The sequence below is a fragment of the Natrix helvetica genome (genome assembly GCF_964273705.1).
Source record: "Natrix helvetica genome assembly, chromosome: 4".
NCBI classification, from domain to species: Eukaryota; Metazoa; Chordata; class Lepidosauria; order Squamata; family Natricidae; genus Natrix; species Natrix helvetica.
In genome coordinates this window covers 90,915,211-90,939,989 of record NC_138550.1, presented here as the reverse complement: position 1 = coordinate 90,939,989, position 24,779 = coordinate 90,915,211, and positions in this window count along the sequence as shown.

Below are 24,779 nucleotides of genomic sequence, written 5' to 3'. Positions count from 1 at the left end.
GCATACAGAGACACAATAGTATAAAATATAGTAGTTTACTATGTGGAAATATAGAGGTATTCAGAGTTCAGTTTACAGTCCAAGTCATACATACAATACAATACAATAGTAGAGTTGGAAGGGACCTTGGAGGTCTTCTAGTCCAACCCCCTGCCTAGGCAGGAAACCCTATACCGTTTCAGACAAATAGCTATCCAACATCTTCTTAAAGACTTCCAGTGTTGGGGCATTCACAACTTCTGGAGGCAAGCTGTTCCACTGATTAATTGTTCTCACTGTCAGGAAATTTCTCCTCAGTTCTAAGTTGCTTCTCTCCTTGATTAGTTTCCACCCATTGCTTCTTGTTCTACCCTCAGGTGCTTTGGAGAATAGTTTGACTCCCTCTTCTTTGTGGCAACCTCTGAGATATTGGAATAATGCTATCATGTCTCCCCTAGTCCTTCTTTCTCTTAAGCTAAACATACCCAGTTCCTGCAACCGTTCTTCATATGTTTTAGTCTCCAGTCCCCTAATCATCTTTGTTGCTCTTCTCTGCACTCTTTCTAGAGTCTCCACATCTTTTTTACATCGTGGCGACCAGAACTGAATGCAGTATTCCAAGTGTGGCCTTACCAAGGCATTATAAAGTGGTATTAACACTTCACGTGATCTTGATTCTATCCCTCTGTTGATGCAGCCTAGAACTGTGTTGGCTTTTTTGGCAGCTGCTGCACACTGCTGGCTCATATTTAAATGGTTGTCCACTAGGACTCCAAGATCCCTTTCACAGTTACTACTACTGAGTAAGGTATCACCTATACTGTACCTGTGCATTCCGTTTTTGTTGCCTAAATGTAGAACCTTACTCTTTTCACCATTGAATTTCATTTTATTAGATAGTGCCCAATGTTCAAGTTTGTCAAGATCCTTCTGTATCTTAAGCCTATCTTCTGGAGTGTTGGCTATTCCTGCCAGCTTGGTATCATCTGCAAATTTGATGAGTTCCCCATTTATTCCCTCATCCAAATCATTGATGAAGATGTTGAAGAGTACTGGGCCTAAAACAGAGCCTTGGGGTACTCCACTGCATACTTCCCTCCATGTAGATGCAGTTCCATTGAGAACTACACGTTGAGTGCGGTTGGTCAGCCAGTTACCAATCCATCTGGTGGTGATGCTGTCTAACCCACATTCTTCTACTTTATCTAGTAGTAGGTTATGGTCTACCTTATCAAAAGCCTTACTGAAGTCCAAGTAAACTATATCAACGGCATTCCTCTGGTCCACTAATTTTGTCACATTATCAAAGAATGCAATAAGATTAGTCTGGCATGATCTGTTTTTGACAAATCCATGTTGGCTTTTGGCTATTACTTTGTTTGCTTCTAGGTGTTCGCAAATTCGTTGCTTGATTATTTTTTCCAGAATCTTTCCTGGTATTGAGGTTAGGCTGATAGGTCTGTAGTTTCCTGGATCTAATTTTTTCCCTTTTTTGAAGATGGGAACCACATCAGCTCTTTTCCAGTCCTCTGGTAGTTCCCCGGTGTTCCAGGATCTCTGAAAGATATAATTCAGTGGTTCTGAGATCTCGTCTGCTAGTTCCTTCAGAACTCTGGGGTGTAATCCATCCGGTCCTGGTGATTTGAACTCATCTAGGGTAGACAGGTGCTCACTTACCATTTTCTTCCCTATTTCAATTTGTGTTCCTAATTTTGTGGTGCTGCTTTTGATAGGTTGGACTGTTTTATCCCTTTGTGTAAAGACAGATGCAAAACATGAGTTAAATAGTTCTGCTTTCTCCCTGTTGCTTGTCACCTTCTTGCCACTTTCTCCTAGCAATGGACCAATTGTTTCCTTAACTTTTTTCTTGTTTTTAACATGTTGGAAGAAGCTTTTTTTGTTAATTTTTACTTTTGTGGCAAGCCTTTCTTCATTGTGAGCCTTAGCTTTCCTCACTTCATCTTTACAGGCTCGGGCTATTTGCTGATATTCTGCCTTAGTTATGTCCCCCTCCTTCCACTTTTTATACTTACTTTTTTGTCTTTCAGTTTGTTCAGTCAGTCAGTCAGACATGGTTCAGTCAGTCAGTCATCAAATAGTCAGTCTAGCACACAAAACAGCTAACAGTAGCAAAACACAGTACCTCACAATACACCGATCAGCGTCTAAGAAACAGAGAGCTAACAGCCATTCTGGCTCCCTCTTATGGCTGTTTGAGGTAACAAACCAATTACATCTCTTAAGCATTTAAAGAAACAGTAAAGTAATCATAGTTTATATACATTGCCAAGCCAAGCCTAGGGTTACATCCCTAACAGACCCTCCCAGACCATCAGCTCTGGCATTCTTCCTCTGAAGCAGAGGTCCTGCCCTTTCTTCAATCATCCATTTAGCCATCTTTCAACCATCCAGTGCCATTCAATCACCCGGTGATGTTGGGGAGAATGTGAACATATATCCCTGCAGTCTTTCCTACAAGATAAACATACCCAATGCCTCCAATTGCTTATTATCATTTTTGTCCCTTTCCTTTCTCTTTTCCTGGATCCTTTATCATCATTGTTACTTTCCTCTGGACATTTTCCCAGTTGTCAATGTCCTTCCTAAAATGTGGTACCCAGAATTGAACACAATGTAACATTGCTTTCTCATTATGGAAGAGACAGAAGCAATGACTTTTACTTTATCTTAATTTCTGTTGCTCCAACCTATGTATGAATTTTCCTTTTTCTTGTAGCTGCATCAGTACGATGGCTCATGCTCAGTTTGTGATCTACTAAGACATTCAAATCCTTTTAACCTGTACTGTGGCCCAGTATGGCTCCCATCCTATGACTTTGATTTTCATCATATACATCTGTTTTAACCTCACAAACTAGAATTTTGTATTTGTCTCAATTGGAATTAATTTTATTGATTTTTGCTAGTTGATCTAGCTTGTCAAAAAACATTCATCAATCTTAATGCTGTTCTCTGAATAATGCCTTCCCATTATTTGTGTGTCACCTAAAATATGTCTTTTTATAAGCCTCATCCAAGTTATGTTCTGGACCAAAACCAGAATCCTGGAGTGTGTTCCACTCCTTTCAATGGATATGTTATTCATTTAATTCTAGTATAATTCAACCCATATTTTAACATCTTTATTACTAGAATCTCAAGGGAGAGTTTGTTGAATAATTTGCTGAAGTCAAGCTATACTATATCTACTGCATTCCCATGGTCAACTAATCTAGCCGTTCTATCAAAAATTTTTGTTTTGGCATTATTTATTCTTAGAAATCCATGTCAACTCTTTTTTTTAAACACAAGATAATTGTTTAATCATCTGTTCCAGAGCTTTGCCCAGTGTCAGCATCAAATCAATATTGATACTCTCAATATCTCAATATTGTTCTCTCAAGCCTTGGGTTGGATTGGTTGGTGTCACCTTTGTTGGATTTTAGTTAGTCGTAGATGTTTTGGAATTTGTCGGGCTCACCATCTTTTTCTCCTTTCTTTTTCATGTCTCTGGTTGCCTATCTTTTTTGATACATGGTTTTTATATTGTTTGATGCATTGTGTGCTACTCGGAGTCATTTGGAGACAATGTGCATCAAGTAAAACAAAATAAATTTATGCCAATTAATCAATGTAGAATTACAGTATTACTACCCTTTGTGGTAGACTAAACCTCAACATTCCCAAATGCAAGTGTTTGCAGCCATCAAGGATTGCATATTTACAAGTAGACTGTTACAAAAAAAAGTGGGGCACCATCATAGAGAAGAATCACCTCAGGGTCTCTGTGGATGCCATTTCTTCAATAAAAAGAGTCTCAGCAAACCTATTTTTCTTGATCTCACTGAGTGGCAGATTCAATCCAGAAAGGCAATCTCCTAGGTATTCCAAGCCACAAATGGTAACAAGCAGCACCTTGAATTGAGTCCAGAATCTAATTGGCAGTCAGTCTAGTTCCCAAAGTAACAGTGTTGCATGGTGAAATTTCAGTTTGGTGTTAATTACATTGGCGGTTGTATGCTGTACCAGCTGAATAGACTACAAGGCAGCTTCATGTAGAACAAGTGGCACTAATTCAGCCACGAGGTTATGAGGGCATCAGCTTGTGACCACACAAAAAGCTTCCTGATCAAGAAACGATCATAACTGGCAAAGTGCAATTGTGTAAACATTCTTTTGGCTGTAGCCTCAATATGCTGCAAGTCTCAGAATGAGAGCCAGCTACACATAAAGGTTATAGATAGGATATTTCCAGATTTGTTAGACCTTCAAATATTCACCCATTGAATTTTGCTAATATTCAGCCCCTTTTTCTATTGTCAAATAACTACATGAAAAAAAAGTCATCAGTCAGCATAGGATGAGGTATCACTAACATGCAAATGATACCCAGTTATGCATTGCCATCTCATATGTTACTCTTCTTGATTTTGCCAGCCTCTCTCTGTCTTCAAATTCTAGTTGTTCATGTTTGCATGCTTATTCCATTTCTCCTACTTCCACTAACAGAAAAGTGGACTACCCCTAATGCTCACCCCAATCCTACCCCTGAATTATAATGTCTCCAGCATAACATTCTAACAATTTTAATTTACCTACAGAGCATTTAAGCATTTCCATTCACAAGTGGGATCAGTTATTAATAATAGTTATTATTTTTTCAAGCTCAGACATGCTTCTGGGCAAGAATGCAAAAGGTGGCCATTCTAAATGAGCAGCATATAGAGAATTGAAGGTCATGGTTTTGGAATCCTATTATTTCACTGCTCTAGGAAATAAGGTCTAAACAAAAACATTGCTTCCCATGCAAACTTTTATAAATGATGTGACTTTGAATAGAAAATGTTGATATCAACAGTGGAGATAATATATTGTCTATATGTTATCATTAATGGAAAGGAATTAATGTACTGATGCTATGTTTTCCAGTATATGCCAAGTTGGCAATTCTGGATAGAGATAATACCTAGTTATACATCTCTACCACCTATCAGATAGAAAAAAATAATTACCTTTACAGAAAATAAGTTCTTTGTTTAGAAAATATGGGTTTCTTCAATTACAAGCAAATTTTTATGAGAAAAAAAGCAATTATTTACTATTGATGGAGGATTTTGTTTTCACATGGGCAGGGTTAGGATACAAAAATACTAGAACTCTGGTATCTTTGGGGGGGAAATATGCCAGCTAGAAAGGTAAGAAATAGAATAAAAAAGATTCAATCCTTTTTTCCATGCTAAATTGACTGTAAACTCAATTTTGAAAATTGGGGGGAAAAGAATGTTGATATAGAAAAATTGGAGAGAAACAGAGATATTGATTTTGGACGAACTGACAATGATGAAGATTGATGCATAACATACTCTATGTTAAGAGATAAATATAATTTATGAGATATAGCCCAATGGCAACATTGTTTGGACCAGCAGCAGTTCAAATTGTGAGACACATGAGGTACTAGAACAACTTGTTAAATCCCTTAAAACAAAATAAAAAAAAATCTCTACTATTAGTTCTTGTAGGTATTTGTATCAATAAATCAAGTTGATATGCAGATATTAAGAAATGAGTGGACAAAAGAACTGTGGATTCCTATATTGTCTGGAAAATGAGAGAGTGTCTTAAGTTCCATAGGTGTCAAAGGACCTCAAATTACAACTTATACAACAAAAAGTAATATTTAGAATTTATTGTGCTCCATTATGTTTGTGTAGAAAAGGACTGCCAAAAACTGAATTTAGCTGGAGATGTAATAAGGCTAATGCTTCTTTAGAACATGTTTCTCTACTTAAGTTTTGGAAGAAAGTAGTGGATCATATTACTATGATTGTGCAACAGAGCCTAAAATTCTTACAGGATATTATTCATTTAAACTATATACCTTCTATGTTGAATTTGACAACTGGACAACAAAAATAAATTCTCTTTCCCTTTCCTATGGCCAAAATACTGATATTGCAGCATTGGAAAGTTTTTTTTAGGATGTAAATAGTTTAGAGACAGCATTGTGGCCAATGTTCAAGACACTATTATATATAAAGAAATGTTATTAGAAATGTAACACTGCCAAACATGAATCTATGATGCCCCTTTCTTCAAAGAAAGGAAGTATGATACATGTAAAAACCACTGTTCAGTGACATTCAGTATTCACGAATTCAATAAGTAATAATCTATAAGATATAAACACGTTAATATAACATATGTTACTTGTTTTATAAACAGCAGACCATTTGTTCAACATGCTTGAAAAAGACTTATTAAAGGAAGTTTAACTCCGTTACTAGGTCATTGGGTTAATATTCTAATTAAGTGTTAAGCACATCCCCCATCCAACAGTCTAGACATATTCTTTGTCAGTATCTCTTTACAACACTACTAGACACTCCTCCATATGTTGGGTGCTTATTTGATTTCCCAACCACATTAATCCTTTTAAAACAAAAGCATGTGATTTACAAGATGTTTGCAGTAAGTGACATAAAATGTTATTACTCTGAAAGATTCAGACAGACATTAAATTCTTTCCATCTAAAGCTGTAGAGTTTTGCAAATGATGATAGGAAGTGCTGTGATTTGATAGCCGGGAAATCTTTATGCATTATTGGAAGTATATTTTATTTATTTATTTAGAAAATTGATATGGCTGCTAACTCAGCAGACAACTCTGGGCAATGAACAAACAGTAGAATAACCAAATACAAATAGAAAAATGAAAAAAAATAGTAAGTGTAGGAGTAAGATTGGTTTTTAAATGGTGAGGAAAATTTCAGCATGGCACTTTTTAAAACTTCATTAAAGGCTGAAACAATATTAATTTTAGTGCTATGCAAGCTTTCTGATGAGGGCATTGAATCAGACAAGGTCAAAACTAGTAAAGGCAACGATCTCCAAATCTGCTCTTAAAGACAGTCACACTCATATAGAAGATATCAGTTTCTCACTTTTTCCCATTTGGGAAGCAAATTATATCCTACAATGCATAAGGAAGAATAGGTAAAGATTCCCCTCACATATATGTGCTAGTCATTCCTGTTTTTAGGGAGCTGTGCTCATCTCCATTTCAAAACCGAAGAGCCAGTGCTGTCCGAAGACATCTCTGTGGTCACATGGAACCTGTGGAATGCTGTTACCTTCCCACCAAATGTGATCCCTATTTTTCTACTTGCATTTTTACATGCTTTTGAACTGCTAGGTTGGCAGAAGCTGGGAGAAGTAACGGGAGCTCACTCCATTATGCAGCGCTAGGGATTCGAACCGCCAAACTGCTGGCCTTTCTGATCAACAAGCTCAACGTCTTAGCCACTGGGGCCACTGCGTCCCTATAAGGAAGAATACTGCATTTAAAAACATGCAATAAGAAAAATTCTTACAAGTATGGATACATGCATACATATATTAAATAAATACAAACATGACATCATATGCATGCAACTATATTATGATAATAATTTCAAAATCAACAAAAATTGGTTTCATTATTTGGTCAATTTCTGGTTGTATATTTTGCAGTGACAGCTCTAAGTTGTCAACAAATTGCAATCATTCTGTGACTAGAAAAATGAATCTGAACTATTTAAGACTCTATCACCATCTAATAGGTTAATCATACAAGGCCATTCCCCTACCCTGCCTTTTTTTTAAAAAAAAAAAATCCAGGTTGCTTTTTCTGTGTTGGTGGGCTGAAACTCTATATCTACCTTCTTCAAAAACCAATAATTTGTCATTTACCAAGATAAACTAGCAGCCCTAGACCAAGTAGCGTATGATAACTCCCCCAGATGCTTCCCCAGGTATGTCTCCAGATGTCAGTTCAGAGGAGGATGAACCAATTGCAGCAGCTGAAGCACAGCTGTAGCAGGACATCCCTGAGGCTTCAGATGGGGAAAGCACACAGGTGCAGTCGGTCAGCAATGCAGAATATGAACTGTCTTCTGTACCTGATCCAAGAATACGTAGGGCAGAGAAGGCAGCCTTGGCATTCTTGATGGGCTGCATCAAAAACTGTCCCATTTAGTGAATTAAAGAGATGGAAGTGATGCTAGAAGCAACATGTTCCTTTCCTAGCTGCATTTTTCTTGGACGTTGTGATTCCTGCCTTGGTTTGGATTGATACTGTCCCTTGACTTGGATATGGCCTTGTCAACTCTTGACTTTTTTTGTCTCATGAACCTTCTTGTGTTGTGGATTTATTTATTTTTTGGGGGTGGGTTTATCTTGTTTGGGAAACTTTCGAGTGCCTTGTGGACTCATTGGACATTGCTCTGTGGACTAGGATTGGTCTGCTTTTGGTTGGAGTTCATTGGGACAGTTATGGGTTTTTGGTGAAGGAAATTGCTGGGGAATATTAATAAACCCACTAAACCTCCATTATGTGGGTGAGAGAGAAAGAATGAGCAGGATAGCACGCAGACTCACAAAGCTTTGTCATTTCCCACCAACCTTCTTGAAAAATCCAGAGAATTTATAAGTCAAAAGAAAGAAACTCTGAAGATGGTTTGGTGGTGCTAATACAATGAGAAATGTTCCTTTCCTTCCTTCTTTTTCTTGAATATGGCTATAGCTTTCCCTGCTCCAAAGGGCCATGTACGTTTGGTTTATCTTCATTACCAGTACAAGTACTGGCTTCAGGCCAATTCTCAACAACAAAAATGCACAAGGTTATCCTAAAACTGCCCTGGTTCATCAGAAAGGCAACAACCTCTGACAATCTTTTTCTGATACACACCAAAAGAAGTGTGACTTTTGGCTTACGCTAACCCCAGTGATGCTGCATGGTTTACCTGCTGTGCTTCATTTATTTCAGCTAAATGTCTCCTTTATATTTGGTTAGTATATGGTGAGACAGAGATATTGCCTTCCCCTCCAATCATTTTTCCTTGCTTTTCACAGCATTTTTTTTAAGAAGTTAAGAAGTGAGCTCTTAAAAGCTTGTTCACTGATGAAACAACTAAACTGTGTGAAATTATTTTAATTTTGGGACATTCCTGACATTTCTTTGCCCTCTAAATCCTATTGTCTGATATACCTAGGAGGAAAGGGAAACTGAAAGTGGGGATTTTTTATATATTGGGGAGCATACTGATTTTAACTAAGAGCCACACATACTTTAAAAAGTGGATGGGGTCATATGAGAACTTTGAATTTAATCCAGTGTGAATTGGAGTTAAATGTATATTTATTGAATGTTGTATTTTAAAAATGTAAGAACTTTCCACATAATTGGTACTGAAACAATAAACTGTAGGGACAATGTTTGAAAGGGTTCCTTAACCTTTTGGGGGGATTCTTGACTATAGATTTTGAACCTCTGCTTTCTGTCAGATCGTAACGAATAAAAAAGATGGGCCTGTCTACAAGGTTCTTACAAGCATTTACTAAAGAGCAATCAGCACTTGCCAGCCAAACTATTCAGCAATATAAATGAATCCTGAGAACCAAGACCTAACAAAAATTCCATGAATCAACAAATGAAAAACTAGATATTTTGTATTCTGCTATATGTGAATTAATACTTTATTAGAAGAGTAACACAATGTTGGCTTCTGAGATTTGATGAATGGGATCCAGAACCCTTACCAGGAATGGAAATGAGCTGTTATTCTAACATCTGATGGCTGCTGTTCAGGAGGGGCAACACTCATGTAAGTACCCAAATTATGGGCCATGATTGTGCTAGAGAATGATACCTCTAAATATCCTTCATGATAGCTGAGGCCTCAATAAAAGTAAATAGGTCCCTGTTCTGTCATGGGACAGAATGTGAGAAAAAAAGGATAAAGACAAATAGGTATGGTTTTCTAGGTGTTGAGTTATTGTTCAATTGGAGAGTGCCTGACTTTCATGGAAAAGTATTCAAGCTCAATCTCCAACTAAAAGGTTTTAAATAACAGATGTTTCTTTGCCTGAATCTAGACATTGGTTGTCAAGATTCTATTCAGAGTAGATAATATTGGGCTAAATTGATAAATCATCAGATCTGCTCTACTTCTGCCCAATTATAATAAATTCAACAATCTGTACAACAAACATCTGTTTGTTCAAAAAATGTCTGGTACTGCCTTTTACACTGCAGCTAACCTTGACCATTATTACTAGTAGTCATCACTAGATTTATTCTCAGTTAACATGTTTTGTTCCCTTGTCAAGACATTCAACTTTGTGTCCATTAGTATGGAAGTTGAATCCATTATTTATTGAATGAGGCTGGTGTCACTGTATCCCCTTCCCAACACCATACAACTGGCTGACAGAATGTAGTTTATTCAGTGTCATTTAGCAAGTTAACAGCAGAACCTAGATCTAAAATAGGAAATTCCTGACTTGATCAGTTCTCCAATTATTATTTTACATGCTATAAGCAATAAGCTTGAGTCATCATGACAGGAATACACAAATTCAGACAACCCAGCTTCTCTCAGGAGTCTGCAAAATACATTCAAAAAGTTTAAGTTTCTTAATAGAAACACAGTTTTAAACCAGATTTGGTGAATAGTTAAACTCTCCCAATAAAATATAGTGAGAATGTGCTTGTATAATATCTGAGGGATACAATATTCATATAAGATGACTTTTTAATGTATTTATTTACATTACAATGGACAGCATACACACATCAGAGAAATAATTTCTATGGTTAATGGAAACAAGAAGCCAAGAAACACACGCTGGCCAATGCTGCCCTTCTAGTTCCAAGAGAGCAAAATTATGAAAAGCATACAGCAAAACTTGTTGTAATAGTGTATTGTGTATTTGTAGTACTGCATTCTGCAGTTTACTAATGCAAGAGTACATTTACACAAACATTTTCCAGTTAATCTCCCTTCTTTTGGCAATATTGCTGTTGCTGTTATAATTTCAGGCAGCTGATTTCATGGTCCTTTAAGTAAAAATTGAAATTATCCTTGGAATCTTGTAGCAACAAATGTAAAAAGCAATGCTAGATCAGTACAAGAGCCTATTTAGTTCCAACAATGGCTAATTGACCACCTATGGACAGTCCAAGAGTAAGAATCAACTAATAAGCTTTTGCTTAGCTTATAAAAATCTGGTACAGCCTTTTTCACTGCAGCTAACTTCTGACCATCATCAGTAGTAGCCATCATTAGATTTATTGTCAGTTAACATGTTTCGTTTCCTTGTCAACTCATTCAACTTTGTGTCCTCAGTATAGAAGTTAAATCCATTATTTATCGAAGCACTGTGCAAAGTCATACTTCTTTTCATCTGTTCTGAATCATCTATTCTTTAATTTCAGAGCAACCTCAGATTTATGACAAAAAGAGGTATTTTTTTCTTTATCTATACTTCTCTACGTGAGCTATCTCACATCATTGAAAGATAAATCAATGAAGTCTTCAAATAGTCCTTTTATTTATATAAATAAGAACCTTTGTAAGTTAAATTATAAAAATAAGCTAAATTGAATAATTTTTGGACAACTTCCAGTTAGGTAAGAATATCACAAACTTCTCCCTGATAGAGAAAAGGTTCCATAGGCTAAAAATGATTCAAAATATTAGTTAAATTATATTATTTACATGTGAGAACTGTACAAAGTCAGTGAATCCACTCATTCAATAGTTTGCAGGGTGATATTATTAATATGTTAACAATATTCAATTTTACATCCCCATTGCAGGCTGTAGAGAAGATGCTATTGAAGCCTTATCATGGTGCCTGGAGGGTTAGAGTTTAGATGGAGCAGAACAGGTTGAAGCTGAACCCTAACAGACTGAACAACAATTTATTCATTGAGACTTTCTACTGATGTCAGCATTATTTCTGAATAAGCAGGCACTACTCCCAAGGTAGAGATTCACTATCTGGGAGACCTGGACTCTTGGCTCCTTTTGGTACTGAAGATAGAAGCCATGATTAGGTGGACTTTGGCTAGCTTTGACTAATATAGTAACAAAATAACATTGTTGGAAAGGACCTGTAAGTCAACTAGTCCAACCCCCACCCCAAGCAGCAGCCTTTACACCATTTCTGTCAGATGACAATCCAGTCTCTTCTTGAAAGCTTCCAGCGATGAAGTTCCCACAGCTTCTGAAGGCAAGTTGTTCCAATGGTTAAATAGCAGCTTCAACCCTACCAGGTGCAACTGTACCTCATGCCTCCATGCCTCCTGTTTAGATTACTGCAATGCATTTTTACACGAAGCTGTCTAAATGCTCCACCATTGAGAAATAAAAGGAGCTAAAGCAAGGAAATAGTGCCTTTCATTGGCATTAATTCTCTGGAAGAGTCTTCCTGTACAAATCCAAGTACATCCAATGGGAAATGTTGAAGATGTTCTGGAGAGCATTTTAATCTGCTTGGTGCTCCTGAGGGTATCCAAGTTTGTTTTAAATTTATAATCCTTACTATAGATATTTTAAATTTGTTTTCTACAACATTAGCTTCTGAGAATCAAGCGGATTGAAATGAAGTATAAATGAGGACTCTACACCATTTCAACAGCAGCTCATCTATAGCGATACCACAACACTGATTAAGTTCTCTTTCTGACTCAATTGAAGTATATTTGAAAGCAGAGTAAACAAAATTATTCCTCCCTCCCTAGCACTACAGATCTGTGGAATTTGTGAATATTTTGTTTTCTTATTTGCAAAAACTGCTACCATACCATGCTTCCAACTTCCTAGACTTTAGGTCTTGAAGGAGAAAAAAAATAGTTTGAGGCCTCTTCAGTTTTTCTGATATGATTATAGTAATTATTAGGATTATTAATTTGGGGGGGGGTCAGTGGGTGTTATTGCAAAAGCAGAGGCAGCTCGGCATGAGAAAATGATTTGAAAGGTTAGCAGGTTTGAAGAAGATCATCCTCTTCAAAATGCTTTAATGACATTGGGGAGTAGAAGTAGTACTGGTGTGATTTACCTTTATTCTGCTTCACTTGGAATTTTTCAGATTTTCAAAACAGCAGCAGCCCAGCATGCACTAAGTCAAACTTTGAAAAAATATGTTTTCTTTGATTTTTCACTTCATGAGAGATGTTCATACACAGTTCACTACATTTAGAAAAGAAAAGGGGTCAGATGAAGCAAGCAGCAAGAATCTCTCAAATTAATATAATATCTATCATGGTAAATCTCTATGAATCTACAGAATGAAACTCTTGAACCTTTTAGCTTTTTTAGTTAACATTGGATTTTTCTAAGATGGGTGAATATTTTTAAAGATAAAATGAAACAGAAAATCTTTCTAAACCTCTTTGTAGACATCAGGAAGGTGTCAAGGTTGAACTAAAAATATGTGTGAAGTTCAGAATAAGAATAAGGGTGTCATAAGATATAATGATAGCAATCAATGTAGATATCTTTGAAAGGGAATTAGACTAACTCACAGAGAACAAGTCTAATGATGTCTATTCATCTCTATTACCTCAGATTTTAAGAGAAACTTGAGTAAAAAAAAATAGTCTACTTGTAGACTTCTTTCTGGACATTTGGGTGGTCACTGTTGAAGCACTGTTGAAGCATTGTGTATAATAATATTAAATTATGATGACAAAGCAAGATGACATTTAATCTATATAGAAGAAAAATAAAGAAAAACAACACTTAAACTATTTACGGTACTTTCTGGTAGAAACTTCATGGAACATAGCAGAATATACTTTTCAGTATATTCACAGTAGAATATACACTTCATAGTAGAATGTACTTTTCAGCTCCACTGAACATAGTAGAATACACTTTTAAGAAAACATGGTATCATGACAAACCACTACTACTTGCTATTTCAGTGTCGACGTGTGTCAGGCGTGCCTCCTTCAGTATCCCCCTTCAGCGTCTCCTCAGGATCACTCTTCTGTGCCACACCCAGGGACCATCTGGGCCAGACTGATTCTTCTTCCAGATTCAGTTCAGCCATCCGTTCTGTTTCCAAAGGAAAGAAGGATCTAGCAGCTCCTGGTCGCTGTGGGGTTAGACATATTGATAACCCGCCCCCCCATGAAACTTTGAACTCTGGAATGGGTGCAAAGTGGGATCTTGCTTAATGTCAGGCGTGCCTCCTTCAGCACCCAAGAAAGAAAACCCTCAAATTCATATCTAGTAAAAGGTACTTTTACTAGATATGAAATGAAAGCAGCAGAAGAAAAGCAAGACCTGTGACAAAAAGACCCGAACGTGTACATATCAAATGTTTACCCAGGACACCCCCCACGAGTTACCCCAACCCAATGTCCAATCTGCAACTCCCAAAGGTGTCATATAAATGCATTTTCAATTGGCCTCATTCCATTGGTATACAGAGACGGTTGACCTTGACCAAACCTAAACACAAGCCATCAGCATGTGCAGAAGCTGGTGAGAACACAACTTCTCTCATGATACTTCTCCAGCACCAGAAATTCCCCTCTCAAATACCACAAGTCCCCATCCTCCCTGTTACTATGGCAGCCGATAGCAAGCAAGCAAAGTAGAGGCTGACATTTGGCCCTCCTGCAGAAAGGACATCATCCCTGGAGAAAAAGATAAAACAGAGAACAACAATAACACAACATATTTTTAAGTTCCTGCGACAAATTTTGTCCAAAATTTGGATGGTGGCCCCAGAGGTGGTGCTGCACATTGGGAAAAGTTCAACCCATTTAGGCAGGGCGTCAACTACTATTAAGAAGGTTTGACCAACAATAGGACCCATGAAGTCAACATGGAGGCAACTCCACGATGCTATGGGAGTTTCTCAATCTCTGTGCGGAGTGGCGGGAGCCGCCCGGTGCACGCTTTGGCATTGTGGGCACTGTTGAACCCAGCTGGCAATGTCAGCATTCAGGGAGGACCACCAGACATAGCTGCGGCCGAGAGTCTTCATCCGCACTATGCCTGGATGACCCTCATGGAGACAGGTCAAGATAGAGTGACGGAACCATGATAGGCATTTTCCATCAGGAATGGTCAACCGGTTCCAAAACCCTTTGGGCGAACAGCCTGTCTAGTTTGGTGTCGACTTTTTCCCTTAATGCAAGCGGTAACCGCCGGGCTTTAAGGCGAATGGGTGCCACCTGGGGGTCAAGATTGAGAGACAGAGGGTTGCCCTTGTAAGAGCCCAAGGATGGGTCAAATACATCAGCGAATTCAGTGATTAGTGTGTCAATTTCATTCCCCACCTGGGTGGAGTGGATGCCTGAGATAGTGAGCCCTAATGCCTGGAACCTATCAAGCCCCAGTAAGGAGACTAGATGGTCCCAGACCACTATGAGGGCAGGAACCCCTTGAAACGGCCGTACTGTATTAGGAAACCGACTATAGAAATGGGGGTTTCCCTGGTAATCTTTTAAGCGGCAGGCCGATGGTTGTAGCTGGTGGCGCTGGAAACGAGGTAAAAGAGCATGCACTGTATCCCAGGACATAATGGACCTTGCGGAGCCCATGTCCAGTTCCATCTCACAAGGGTGGCCTTCAAGATAGATTCGGAGGTGCAGCTTACCACGCCCCCCCCCCCATGGTACTCGAGGCAGAGTCGACGACCCATTCGGAACCGGTGTCCTCTGCATCCCCAATGGCAAAACAGTTTTGACATCTGGTGGCAAGTGGGGTGGTAGTTCACTGGGACGAGCCAGGAAAATCAGTGGGATGGTGGTCAGCAGTCCCGGAACGGCAGCCAGCAGCAAGGTGGCCCTTCTCGCTGCATTTGCGGCAGGCAGCGGATTGGAATCTGCAGGTGGAACAGGAATGCCGACCCCCACAGCTGAGGCAGCTTCTCCCGTCTTTGTGGGAAAGCAATTTGAGGCGGTCTACGGCGAGGTCCAGGTCAGATTGGAAGTCACTGGATTCTCATTGGCAGTGGACCGAGGCTGCAGGGGAAGGTGAGGCGTTCGCTTGAGTGAACCTGTGGAGGTTGGGAGTGGACTGGTCGGCCATTTCGGAGGCATGAGCCTCATCCACAGCGATTTTTAAAGAGAGTTCAGACTGAGCTAGAAGGCGTCAGTGGAGGTGGAGGTCCTTGAGACCATAGATGAATTGCTTGAGGGGAGCCTCATCCAAATCAAGGAATTTGCAGTGTATGGCGACAGCTCTGAGGGAAGTGATGTAGTGGCTGATTGACTCCCCCTTAACTTGAATACACTTGCGGAAAAACTGTCACCGAGTGAAACGGGAAGGCGTCAGAGCGTAATGGGTTTTAAGCTTAGTAAGGAGCAAATCCCACGGCATCGTGTGGACAGGAGTGGGCGAGGAGAGTGTCCGAGCAGTGGCAAACATCTCGGGGCCACAGTAATTTAAGAAACCCCCCATTTGCATTCAAGGGAGAGCTCGGTGAGGTCGTGCGCTTGAAGGAAACACTCAAAGCGCTCAAGGAAAGCGTCCCAGGATTCTACCTCAGGCCGAAAAGTGGCAAACACCATCACTGTGGCCAAGGCCGGTACTTGAGTTGGGTCCAAGTCCAACACCTTCGTCGTCAGTTTTAAGTTCCTGCAAACCGTGAATAACTGAGGCGGTGAAAGGTTCAACTATTTATTTAACAACAAACACTACAAGGTATATGCAGAACACAACAGCAACTAGCCCGCCTGACAGCTATTTATACTTGAAGCTGTCAGGCGGGGAGCCAATGAGATGGGTGTAATTTTCCCACCAGCCGGCAGGCGCACCTTGGTCAATCAGGGCCTCCCAGTGTCTCTTGGCTGCCGTCGGTCATATCTCTGAGGACATAACACATATCACAACTAGGGTTTATCAGGATATTTAGAATGGAACTTATACAAGAGTTTGGGAGCTCTGACATCAGACTTATTCACACACTCTGCATGGGATGGAGGGAAATGTTTCCAGCCTCCAAATACTGAATCCATTCCCTATGCGTCCTGGAATCCAGGATTTCCTTAACCTCAAAATGTTGTTCTCATTCAATAAGGAGGTGAACAGGGGTGAGGGGTTGAGGTGAATGCATCAAAAACGTGTGTTTTAGTAAGTTCACATGGAACACGTGATGGATTCTCCTAGGTTTTTGGCAATTCCAATTGCAGTGTGACAGGATTCACAATTTTAACAATGGGAAAAAGCCCCACATATTTAGGACCAAGTTTTTTTCAATTTCTGGGTAGTCTGAAAAAACTTGGTGGACAAGAACACCCTATGCCCAACCTGATATTCTTTTGGCTTTGACACTTTTTTTTTATCAGCTTGTCTTTTGTGTGCTTGGTGAGCCACGTCTAAGGCTCTGTGTGCCATAGGCCAGAAACGTTGAAGCTGATTACTCAGACAAAGATAAGTTCTGCGGTTTCTCCCCAGGCAATTCAAGAATAGGTACAAAATCTTGGCTGAATACTACCTTAAAGTGGGTCATTCCAGTACTGCTATGTACTGAATTGTTGTATGCCACCTTTGCATAGGGCAAGAGGTCAACCCAATTATCCTGTTGATAATTGATATAGCACCTAAGATACTGCTCTAGAAACGAGTGAGCCCTTTCACAATTTGTCTGAAGATGGTGGGCAGAGCTTAGTCCCTGGGCGAAGACTATTAACTTCAGGAACTCTTTCCAGAAGAGGGAGGTGATAATAATGCATTGAGGAACTCTATGTAGCCTATAAATGTGTAAAATAAACAGTTTAACCAGTGTTTTTGCCGACGGAATCTTGGAGCAGGGAACAAAATGCACTTGCTTGGAGAATAAATCTGTGATCACCTAGATGACAGTATTTCCCAGGCTTTCTGGTAACTCAACAATAAAATCCATTGATATCTCCTTCCATGTTGCACCAGGTCGGGTGACACTTCGAAGTAGTCCTTGAGGCTTTCCTGGTGGTCTCTTTGCTGCTGCATAAACGGGACAACTAGCAATGTTGGATTCTATGTCTTTTTTCAGAGAAGGCCACCATCTGTCTTTTAACCAAATGTAATGTCTTCACGAAACCAAAATGCCCAGCCATTTCTGAGTCATGGGCCTGCTCGAGGACAACACTTTTTAGACTAGAAGGAACATATAGCTTGGTTCCTACCCACGCAAGGCCATCCTGCATGGTGCATTCATCAGAGTGTAACTTGTACCATTTATCCAATGCAAGGCTTTCCCTGAGCTTTTTCGTCAAAGTAGTGGGCAGCTCTAAATCCACTTTCCCCTGGCTCATGGTGACCACAGGAGCAGGTAGGTGTTTGGTGGGAATGACTAGATGAATCACCACCAATCTAGCACTGTTGTACTGGAGTAGCCTGGTTAAGGCATCAGCCATAAAGTTCTTTCCCTCAGGGATGTATTTTAGTGTAAAGTGAAATCAGTTAAAATGTTGTGCCCAGCAAACTTGTTTAGGTGACAATTTCCATGGAGTTTTAAATACTTCAAAGTTTTTATGATCAGTCCATACCTCAAATGGGTGCTTAGCCAGGAAATGCCACCAAGTTAGCAAGACCCATCGGATTGCAAAAGCTTCCTTTTCCCAAATTGCCCATCTCCTTTCCATTTCTGTTAATTTTTAGGAGGTATAGGCGCAAGGTTGCGGATTTCCATCTGCGTTCATTTGGAGCAACACTGCCCCCATGGCCACGTTACTTGCATCTGCTTGGACCACAAAAGATGCATCCATGCCTGGGTGTTTTAAAACAGGTTCAGCTGCAAACAGCCATTTCAAGTTCTCGAAGGCGGCTTGACATTCCATAGTCCATTTCAAAGGCTTACTAGGCCTTGGTTTTGCTTCTATCTTTGATTTTAGGAGATTTGTAATTGGCAGTGCAATGCTAGCAAATGAGGGAATAAATTGGCGGTAAAAATTAGCAAAACCCAAAAAACTTTGCAGCTCCTTGCAACGAGGGGCCGCCCATTCTGTAACAGCCCGGACTTCCTCCGGATCCATTTCAATACCCTCATGAGAGATGCAGTACCCCAAATAGTCAATTTTCTCCTGGTGAAATTTGCACTTAGACTAAACTAACACCCTCTTGTATAGGTGTTCTTGCAGCACCTCATTAATCAACTGCATAAAAATGACTGGTCCCTATAGTCTGAATGGGAGTACTCTAAACTGGAAACACCCCAGAGGGGAATCTTCTACTCATCTCCTTCTTCTATTTGGACTCTGTAAAAGGCCTTAAATCTAATTTAGTGAAAATTTTCCCTTTGCCAAATGAGCTAACATTTCCTTCAAGAGGGGTAACGGGTACCCGTTTTCCACACAAATGCCATTCAGGTTTTTATAGTTCATACCCAAGTGAAGAGAGACATCTTTTTCCCTCAGAATAAGACTGGCATAGCCACCCATGGCCTAGCAGGTTGGATGAACCCCCTCTGTAAATTTTTATCAATGAAATTGCATAATTCCTCCAATTCACGTGGAGACATTGAGTAAATTTATGGTTTAGGGAGTTTTTCCCCTGGGAGGATTTCCAAGCTGCAATCTGTAGTGCGGTGGGAGCTCTTTGAGGTCCCAATATTCTTTTGGAATTCTTTCCTCTCCCTCAATTTTCTCACACATCACAACTGCTAAGTCTGTTACAGTTCTGGCTAGGTGCGAAATCTTTCCCTCTCCCTCTGTTGGTTTAGCCGAATAGATGCGTAGCCACCATTTCTGCCAGTTCATCTGAGGGTTCCATTTCCGCAGTCAAGGTAATCCCAGTATAAGGGGCCATTCCATCACCGGCACCCTGATGAAACTCATGGATTCTACCAGTTCGGTTATAAAAAGGGCCATTGCCTCAGCAACTGACCCATCCAACTGGCAAAAGGCAATGGGCACTTTCATAGTTCTCAGTCTTAAACACATTTTTTCTAGCAGCTCTGGGCTAATTGCACATCGGTTACAGCCAGAATTTAAAAGGGCCAGCATCTTCCCCTGGGCACCAGTCGACGGTACTTTTAATTCTACTGGGATGGTCATGGGGGCCGATTGGGGACTTACCAAGTAGTCATCATAAGAGTTGGTTTCACTTTCTCCTGAAGTAAGGGGGTTCCTTCTTTTCCTGCCCTGGGGGAAGGACATCAGCAACTTCCACACCTTCCAGAGCAGTTTCATGGAGTTTCCCTGGCTGCCCGTCAGGTGTCTTCCCTCCATCCATGGTTGGCCACGTTTAGAGGAGCAGCCGGCAGCCTGATGCCCCTCCTTTCCACAATGGAAACAGGCAGTTGATCTGGGCTTAGTTGCAGATCCCCCTTTTCCTACTCTTGATGCCTCTTTTGGGGTGGGGGGTTTGTTCTAGCTGCTGTCTCCACAGTATTGATTTCTGGCTAGGTCAATCTCCACATCAGCTGCCAGCACATACCAGCATTGCAGCTCATGCTTCCCCCCCCCCATTCACACAGTTCTGGTACACATTATCATTAAGGCCATCCATGTAGCTGTCCATCAATGCCTCCTCAGACCACCCCCGATATGCACAGACAGCTTGCAAAAGTCCTGAGTGTACTCAGCCACAGACCTCTTCCCTTGGGTTAAGGTTTTCATCCTGGTTCTTGCCTTCTGATTTGCGAGGGGGTCATCAAAGTGTTAACTCAAAGCCATCATAAACATGTTGCAGTGGGGAGGATTATCATTATGCAAAGCCCCCATCCAGGCAGCAGCTTTGCCCTCCAATGCCATAGTAACACTTCTCACTTTGGCAACCTCCGATGGGAAATCCTCCCCATACTCTTGCATGTAATTCCAAACTGAACTAACCCCCACCTCCAGCTCTTTGGGATCTCCTCCATCTCTTCCATCCAAGAGGAGGAATCTTTGAAATCAAATGCCTTTGGGGGCTACCCCCCCCTTGAAGGAGCTCTGGGATTCCTCTGTCTTGACCAGCTCCGGTAGCAGCTCCCAGGGTCATTTCAGGGTTAGCCAGGTTGTCTGCTCCCCCCTCCGTCTGTTCAGCTAATCCAATTTCCCTTTCAGCGAGACCTTCATGGAAACAGCATTTTTCCCAGGCTCCTTGTTAAAGGTGTAAAGCCAGAGGTGGGTTCCTACCGATTCGCACCAGTTTGGTAGGACTGGTTCGTCAAATCTACCGAACCAGTTAGAAGAGGTTCCATCGATGGACCTGGAAATAAGTTCGAGAACGCCTGCCCCGGCCCTGTTGCTGGCTCGCCCTGCCCATTCCGTCTCAGCTCGCTTGCTCCCCCACCTGTTCACTAGCCCAGCCTGCTGCTCACTGATTGCCTGGAGTCCAGCCAATCAGTGAACGGGCTGGAGTTGACCTGACTGCCTCTAACTCCCTTTTAAAAGCATGGCGGGTCCTCCCTTCATTTTGTTTTGTTTCTCTTCGCCTTCCAGCAGCTTGCTGCTTCCCTCAGTTAAGCAACTAAGCACAAGGAGAGGCAGCGGGGGCAGCAGGGGCAGCGGGGGCAGCGGGGGTGGTGGGAGGCTAGCTTATGCCAGCTCGCAGCTTTTGTGAGGGAAGCCTTTATGCCTTGCCTTGTGAAAGCCGCAAGCTAACGTACGCCATGTGGCTGAAAGGAGGTGGGCAGTGGTGGCAACGGGGGGCGTATGGCTGCGGCAGCGTGAGGGGCAAGCTGGCGTGCACTGGTGGCAGCTGCAAGCTAGCTTACGCCAGCTTGCGGCATGGTCAAAAGGCACTGGGTGGTGGCGGCGGCAGCAGTGGGGAGCCGAGCTGGTGTGCACCGGTGGCAGAGATATGAAAATAAATAAATAGAATGTGCAGGAATAAATAATTTGACAATTAAAATCAAGAATGCTTTGAATACTTTTTCATGTGGTATTTGTTTTAGCAAATGCTAACTAACAGAAACAGAAATTAGAAATCTAAAAGTGTGAAAAAAACACCAATTATGTAAGGAAAGGTCACTAAAATGTATAAGGAAATATTATTAGTACTTGATCATTATTAATGTGTAGATAACAGCGGGACATTACACACCCACAGACACAAACTATGACAGTGCCAGGAAAATATCAAAAAATAACAATTTCCTCCCAAAAGACTGCAGACAAAACCAGTTTTTTTCCTAAACCTAAGGACAGGAAAGACAAAGCCACTGGAATAAAAACCATCAAGGGATTGTGGGAAATTATAAAGGACAGTGCCAGGAAGCTCACAGAACCAGCAACCACCTCACAATTACCTAAACAACCAGGTATCACACAGAAACACCCAAAATCTGGCAAAGCTGCCTTGCATCAATCTGGCCTGCCCATAGAAAAGCAGCCACTTTGAGACATACAAACCATGCACCAACCTGCACACATAAAAACAACATATTGCATCACAATTAAACCATTTGCAAAAAGGAATAATATTTCTTGTAATAAACCTATTCTATAAACAATAAATTAAAAAATTCCCTAAAAATAATATAAAATATATTCTATAAATAATAAAAAGTCCTTAAAAACCATTACAAATATTCTAATAACAATAAATTACAATAAAACCATTTAAAAATATTGTATCTACAATACTTTTAAATGTATTGAGTATAGAATATTTTTAAATGGTTTATTTTAATTTATTGTTGATAGAATATTTTTTAAAATAGTCCAACACAATTTAAAAAAAGATTCCACACACAATAATTTAAAATGAAACCATTTCAAAGTATTCCACACACAATAATTTAAATTGAAACCATTTCAAAGTATTCCACAAACAATAATTTAAATATGAAAACATTAAAAATATTCCATACACAATAAATCTGTATTGCTCTGTCAATCTACCTATGACATTCATTCTTGATCTAACTTCTTGGATGAAAAACTATATCTTTCCTGCTTGTTGGGGACATCCTTCCTGAAAAGACTGTACATTGTTGGGTGAAAACAGAGGTCCCTTCTGTTACCTGTAGTATAGTCCTCAGCTTACAACCACAATTGAGTCCAATATTGTTTTATTTCTTCTGCCGTTAGTATTATTTAACAGGATGAAGAGGCAACAGAGTATGACCGCTAGGACAGTCATCTTTCCTATGCAAGTAGCTGTTTTACTGCTTTGTGTGCTGGTTTCATCCTTAATATAGTAGTGTAAGCAATTAAAGTCTTCCTTTCTGTATCTCTTTGTGCAGGCCATTCATTGGAGCAAGATGGTCAGTGGGTGACTTCAACACACAAAAGGACAGTAACCTTCCATATTATTATTTTGTGTGCTTGTTTCATCCTAATGCAGTGCATGCGATTAAAGTCTTCCTTTCTGTGTCTCTTCTTTGTGCCGGTTATTGGAGCAAGGTGGTGAGGTGGTGGTGTGCAGAAGACTGGCAAGGCAGTAATCTTCTCTCTGTAAGTAGCTGTCTTTATTGTTTTGTGTGCTGGTTTCATCCTAATGCAGTGCATGCAATGGAAGAGTTCATTTCTGTGTCTCCTCTTTGTGCCGGCCATTCATTGGAGTCAGTGATACTGAAGACTGGCAAGGACAGTCATCTTCCTTCTGTAAGTAGCTCTTTTATTGTTTTGTGTACTTATTTTAATCTTATTGTAGTTTATCCATTGGGGCAAAGAATTCAGTGACATTGTCTTGGCCACTCCACCCGGTCACATGGGTGGCAAGCCACTCCCACACAGTCACATGGATGGCAAGCCACTCCCTCACAGTCACATGGATGGCAAACCACTCCCACCTGGTCACATGGGTGGCAAGCCACTCCCATCCAGTCACATGGGTGGCAAGCCACTCCCACAAAGCAGGCCACACCTACAGAAGAGGTTCCAAAAAAATTTGAAACCCACCACTGTGTAAAGCCTGGGTCATCATGAGATCCTCTTTTTCGGCTTCCTGCCTGGCAGCCTCTGGTTGCCAGCATTGGGTGGTTGTAACCCCCACATCTTCTCAGGATCACTCATCTGTCCCACTCCCAGCGACCATCTGGGCCGGACTGATTTTTCTTCCAGATTCAGTTCAGCCATCCATTCCATTTCCAAAAGAAAGGAGCAGGGTTCCTGATCACTGCAGAGTTAGACATGTTGATGCCTCCCCCCACCCAAAGCTATGAACTCTGGGATGGGTGCGAAGTGAGATCTTGCTTAATGTCAGGTATGCTTCCTTCAGTATCCAAGAAAGAACCCCCCCCAACTCCATTTACTCAGGACCCCCCTCCCAGTTACCAATGTCCAATCTGCAACTCCTAAAGGTGTCATGTGGGGTGTATCTTCAATTGGCCTCATTCCGTTCGTATGCAGTGACGTTGACCGTGACCAAACCTAAACACAAGCCATCATCATGCACAGAAGAGGGTGAAAACATAACTACCTTCATGATAGTTTAATAAAAATGACATTCTGCTAGGTTTTTTCAGGTTTTCTCTCCAAAAAGCTTATTTAGACTGCAATCTATTAATTCTAAATACATTTTGATTCTTTTTTCACATGACTCTGCATTCCACTTAGCCTCATAACAAACGTATGAAGTAAATAATTCATATATTCCATGCAATTAGCTGAGGGTAAATATGATTCCGTTGCAGCTGCTACTCAGGACTTCTCACCAATTGAGAGTATAATTCTATTCCTTCCTTGAAGGGCAACATCAAATGACAAAAAGGGAAATTCTTAATGAAAGTTAGCATTTCTATCTGCTTACACAGGCTGTTTTTCAAAGAATCAGATAGACTGAAAGAGGAAACACCGAGCTTCAACACACAGTAGATTCTCCTCCTCCCTCAAGACACAGAAACATGCGAAAACCTAATTGTATCACCATCCTGGTCCTGTTATATTGTGTACAGAACTGTGCAGTTGAGGAAGGTCATCAGATTCCCATTCAAATCCACAAAGTCAAAGGCCCTATCCTTAATTAAATGGTGTTAATTTTATTAGATAACAAGTCTACCTTTAACAGCATGGCCTAAAATGGTAAGATCTCCAGCTGCTACTGTCCTGTGATTCTGAGATAAAACAGATGGCAAAGTTAATGAAACTGAAATTAAACTTC